The sequence below is a fragment of the Lactuca serriola genome, chromosome 1 (assembly GCF_051521515.1).
Source record: "Lactuca serriola cultivar US96UC23 chromosome 1, Lser_US96UC23_V15, whole genome shotgun sequence".
Lineage (NCBI taxonomy): Eukaryota > Viridiplantae > Streptophyta > Magnoliopsida > Asterales > Asteraceae > Lactuca > Lactuca serriola.
This window is the reverse complement of record NC_136408.1, coordinates 104,082,007-104,088,272: the sequence shown is the minus strand read 5'-3', so window position 1 is coordinate 104,088,272 and position 6,266 is coordinate 104,082,007. Positions and strand designations below refer to the sequence as shown.

At 31.2% G+C, this 6,266-nt stretch overlaps 1 non-coding gene across 1 annotated transcript; it reads left to right on the top strand.

The window, feature by feature from the left end:
* Nucleotides 1-5,779: 5,779 nt before the first annotated feature.
* On the top strand, nucleotides 5,780-5,853 carry TRNAV-CAC (transfer RNA valine (anticodon CAC)). The gene has a single exon. It is a non-coding gene; the product is annotated as a tRNA-Val (tRNA).
* The last annotated feature ends 413 nt before the right edge of the window (nucleotides 5,854-6,266 follow it).

Below are 6,266 nucleotides of genomic sequence, written 5' to 3'. Positions count from 1 at the left end.
ATCCCCATGTTAGATATATGAACACTAATTTAATATGCATGGTACATAAGCTAATGACATTATGTTTTAAAGGTCACCACTAGCATTGGGAAAATTCATACCAATTGAGTCTTACATAATATGAATTAACAAAATGGATATAGGAAAACTATCATATTTGGATGATAACTTAGAAACATATGATTAAGGATATTAGTAATTGATCTAATCACTTTAGGAATCGATAAATAACTGCTAATATTCATTGCACTTCATATGAGTCAATCATAATCACTAGGGGATTTGAAATTTAAACATAAGTATTTTTTATCATTACTATTAGTTACTTTGTCTTTTACTTATTCATTTTATAATTAATTCTCCTCTTTATTTTTCTTGATTAATTAAATTCTTTAATACAAGTACATCCCTATTTCGTTTGAATTCGACTCTCGGTCTTACCAATCCTATATTATTCACTGATCAGGTACACTGCCGGGTGGTAATTAGTCTAAGTCTTGGTAATTCGTAAAATAGAAATAACAGACTATTTTTTCAAGAATCAAATCAAATTTTTTACTAGACTATGCACATCAAATTTTTGGCGCCGTCATTGGGGAACAATTTTCAACCACTATTAAAGTATTTAATTATTGCTTTAGTGGGCATTCCCCATGAAAATTTAAGTTTTCTTGCATCCTAATAAGAATTCACATCGCTACCAGTCAAATCGCGACATGAAGAACATTTTTCAAATTCAAATATCGATGCGATTTGACAATCTCGTTAAGAATTTTGATCAGAACTGCTATATTTTTTTTACTTTTTTTATTTTGAGCTAGTTAACTGGGATATATTTTTTCAGAAAGTATATGACAAGGAATTTAATAACTAAGTTAATATCACATGTTGACGAGTTGGAACACCTATTTAGTTCATCTGAAAAGAAAGAGAAAGAAGTTAAAAAAGAATACAAATCATTAGACAAATCATTAACTTTTAGCTTACATCTTTTTGATTCATCATCCGAAGAAGAAGAAAGAAACATGAAGGACGAAATAAACTTAGAACAATGAATGACTTACAATAGTGAAAGTGGAGGATTTCAAGTACAAAGAATAGACCTCGAAAACCTTAATTTTGAGCTAAAATGACAACTCTTGCACTTACTTACAGAAATTCTTTTTGTTGGGAAATGTCATGAAGACGCAAACCAACATGTAGAAGATGTGATAGAAATTGTCTAGTGCTTTAATATTCCAAATGCTTCGAAAGACCAAGTTATATTACGAGTGTTTTCGATAACACTAATAGGAGCAACGAAAGATTGGATTAAAATTGAACCATCAGATGGAATATTGATGTGAAGTTTCGTAAATGATTTAACCCACCAACAAAGATTGCACAGAAAAAGGCCGAGATTCAAAATTTCTAGCATAATGAAATATGAAACACTTTATGAAGCTTCGGCAAGATTCAAGAGAATGTTACAAAGATATCCTTAACATGATCTTAATGTTCATCAAGAGATGCAACCCATGTAAAATAGTTTGGACACAATAACTCGAGAAATCATCGATGGCAGGACCGGTTCCTAAAAAACTACCATAAGAAGGAAAGAGTATTTATTGAAGAACCTATTCAACATTCTCACCAATGGTTATCAATAAGAGATCCTTAAGTACGAATGAAGAAATGTTTGAATAACTCTAAAGATATTCAAGCATTGAATGCAAAGTTGTTGTTATGAGGAGACTAATGAAGATGATATTGTAATCTATGCATGCAATACAATTGGGATGTGATAATTGCAATGGATCTCACCTAACTAAGGAAATTCCAAAAGAGAAAGAAATTATAAAACAAGAAGACATGTGTTACTCATCAAGAGATATATATGAACCTAGAACAAGGAAAGGACGGATACTACACGATGAATATATAAAAGAAATAGAAAGAAGATATAATCAATAAAAAGACAAGGTAACCACAAGAAGGGATCTCTTTAACAAGCAGTGCCCCAATAGGAAAAGAATGCTAGTTTTGGAGAAGTATTAGCAAAGTTTGCAACATCTTCTGGGAAACATCATAAAAAACTCGAAGAGGTAGTGAAACGAATGTGTGCAAGTACATAAATAACATTAAGAAACCAACAAACATCAATCCTCAACATTGAGAATCAAGTTGGACAAATCTATAAGGTGCTACAAGATAGGTTTCTAGGAACTCTATCATGTTAAACCGAGCCTATCCAAAGAAAACATAGAAATGAGGAGTACAACTAAAGACTCCATAAAAAAGCGTTTACGGGAGGCAACCTGATGTTTGGTTTGATTTTCTTTTAATTCTTCATTTATTTGGTTTAGTTTAGTTTTTAAATTTTTCATAATTTATTTCCATGCAATTTAAATATCATTGGAAAAATCATTACTAATGATTTATGAAGTTTAAAAGGCATTTTAAAAGTTAAAAAATGATGGAAAGCATGTCTAGAAGAAGGAAACCCTGAAAAGAAGGTTTTAGAAGAAATTCACACTGAGGTAAGAGGATTCACGATAGGAAAAAGTGCACCAAATCAAAACAATAAATCCGTTGAAATTTATGCTACAAAGGCGACGTGTCGTGCCGAGACATAGGGCACACCAAGGTTATAAAATCCAAATTTTCTCTCTTATTTTTCAAAATTCTTTTATTCACTCTTGAAACCTTAAGAATTCTTTTCTAATCAAGTTTCTTGCAATTTTACTTTGCATCATCAAAGGATGGCTGATCATGAATTCTTAAAGTTTCCAAAGAACATTCCATGGAATGTTTACAATTCGAAGATCAACAATATTTCAAGAAGAGAAATTGTCGTTCCAAGAGCTTTATATTGGGGAACATTAGCTTCATTAGGCATTGATCACAAAATTTTCTATTATCTTACCAAGTCCCTAGTTTATGAAGATGACGATTAATATTCATGTCACTTTCATGGTTGAATCTATTTAACATGAAGGAAATGAGTCTTAAATTTTATACAACCATGCAATTTTATTATAAAAGTTACAACTACCACAAGGAACTTGCAGTCCATTTTAGGCTAAGAGGGAATAATCGAATTTGTAGTATTCTTGAATTGGCATGGTGATGTGGATTATATAACAAGGAAAAAGCCATGAGTAAGATATGTCACGAATACAGTGCTAAGTTGCCTAAGAAATAATTAACTAAACTTGATTGTAATGAGGCATGGAAAATATAGGACACTGATAATCTACTAATGTTGCACCCGCAAGGAAGATCAAGAATCTTATTCACCGTATTATTCATCAAGTGATAATAAACACGATTTCACACCACAAGGATAATAGTGTTATGTGTAGGAATGGTTTTTTTCTTGATGCACCGTTTATTTGACCCAAAAGGAGATGTGAATTCACCATATATACTAGCTTATTTTCTTGGATTAACACGGGAGGACTACCAAGTAGTGAAGTCATAGTTGTGGACACTTCATACCAAGAATTGAAAACTCTTTTGATATACTATCATTTGAAGTTAGTTGGGGAATGGAAGCTATAAAACCAAAGACCATGGATATGAATTGCATGAGATCCATTCATGCATTTGATAACATTGGAGGAAGATTGAAGTTGAAAATAGTTGAAGAAGAAATACTAATGAAATATCAAATTGGAGGCCAGAAAGAATGAAGAAGAGCGAAGCATGGAGTATATGAAGAAAAATGTGTTGAAAGTTACTGTAAGTTTTGAGAGAGAAAAAGGAAGTGTACAAAAGATTAAGGGTTGTATGCCTATTAGAATTAAGATTCAAAATGAGACTATGAAAGAGGTTGTGAAAAAGAAGGAATACATGGAAGGACAAATAGAAAGTCTAGATAAGATGATGAACTGGGCCATAAGAGAGATTGTATAATTAAAATTTAAAGATGACGAATTGCTCCCAAAAACCGGATATTGAGGAAGACAATAGTGACTCGGATAAGGATATAGCTAGAGAATATAAACCCAAGGAGGACGATGATATGGATGGAGATAAATATAAATATGATAAGCGGAGTGTGGATAGGTTTGAGGAAGAGATGCCTGATGGAGACCCATCGAAAGATTTTAATATGATGGAGAAAGAACCAATGGAAGTTTGACATATCCAATAATGAAGATTGAAAGATAAAGTTTCATTGAAGTTTAGTTTAATTTGTTTAGGATTTTTATTTTTATTTCTATGTTATTTTCAGTGTGTTTAATTTTCTTTATTTCGTTATTAATAAACTTAATTTTGCTTTTTGATGTTGCCTCTAGTTTTTATTATTGCAGAAAATTTAGTTTGTTTATGTCACAAAGTTGCTAGCTAATTCATGTGAATAAACGATATGAATGTGTGCTTTGCAATGAGTAATTACGAAGAAGGAGATTGCAAAAGCTAAAGTGAGGGGTTATATCACTTAATGCAAAAGATATAGAAGAATTCTAGTGGAAAATAATGAAGGCACTATATAAATCGCGCTGCAAAAAGTAGTTAGAACGAAGACAAAAGACATTTGACATTAAATATCGTCGCGTCTGACCATGATTCTTTTTTGATCTTGCCACGATTCTTTTCCTTATCTATAACAAATAACAGCTAACAACCTAAATTAATAAGCAGACACCTAAACAACCCAACTGGTTTCAAGGCATAATAAATTGAAAGAAATGTGAACAATCAAAAATGGCCTCCAAAAAAAACCCATAAACCGCAACCCACCTAATCATCTCTCGTAATCAAATAACACGTCACAAAAAGAAGCCTTACCTGAGGCCGATTTGCACAAATATAGATGAATTAGACCTACCATGCAGCCTTGAAACCCAAAGCTTCGGACAAATTAAAAAAAAAAAAAGTATTCTTAAGCTATATAAAATATAGATAAATCCAAATAATTGTATGCTATAACAATGTCATTTTAATTTATATCATATAAAAATGTATTTTTAAAATGTTAACCCATCTAGAATATTGTAATTTTTTATTAGGAAAATGTAATTTGAAAAACCTATATAGTTATAGTAAAAAAAATGTTTTATATTTGGATGACATAATTATAGATATGAGTTAGTATAAGGACGGTATACTCGTCTATTGAACTGGAACCGGTCAAGAACTATCAATTCAAGAACCGAGGCGATGTGAATGTTTCGATCCCCGTTACTAATGTGGAGAAGCAATTGAGAATGTTTCAAATAAATATCATGTTTTGTTATTTCATATAGATATCATGTAATATAAAAAAAAAAAAAAAAAAAAAAAAAAACTTTAAGGATGTTAAAAGCCAGATATCCAGAACAAAAAAAACTTCCTGAAACATTCTCAAAATCTTAAGAACCAATGTAACCATTTCGAGTTTCGTTTCCAGCATTCTAGGATCCATCATTTTCATTTTTTTTTTCGATTTCAAACGACTAGAAATGTTATCAGCCTATTCTCACCCTTAGTTATAGATGGATAAAATTTTCAAAATATAATATTATATATTAAAAAAAACAACAAATATGATGCGCTAATTATAATTGCTATTTTTCTCATTTTCGATGCATTTTTTTAATCTCTGTTTTAAGCCTTCATCATTATCATTATCACATGATTAGTTTATTCTATTTGTTTCATATATTTGTATACATGTTTCGTAAATTTAATTTCGTCATGATTTGCTTCCTTCAAGACAGATCTTTACGGCAATAAACTTTTCCGATCACCTAATTAATAACTAAATGCTTTGCATATTCATATACAATACTTGTATTCTTGAATCATAATTGTCTGGGTGGTGTAGTCGGTTATCACGCTAGTCTCACACACTAGAGGTCCCCGGTTCGAACCCGGGCTCAGACATAAGTATTTTTAATGGTAAGCTTAAAAAACGTTTCTGTTTTTCTTTTTTGATTTTAGATTGGCTTAAGAGTTAAGATATAGGCTACACACGATACTCTTGTAAAAATTGGGCCTGAATAAATTGAATTTGAACCCATTGTTTCAAATTTTCAATCTTGTAATAATGGTCTACTTTTAAATTGCCTTAAGATATGGGCTTCGTACATTCCGTGGTACAATTTAGGCCTAAATAAATTGAACCCATTGTTTCAAATTTACAATCTTGTAATTATGGCCAGACTAGTTTTTGTTTCATTTGTAAAGTATTTCTACAAAATTTTGGGAAGATGCGAAGATTTCATAACCAACCATTTTGAGCAATCTTCGACAGAACAATGATCGATTTGTCCAATTCCAATTCAAACACCTCAGGC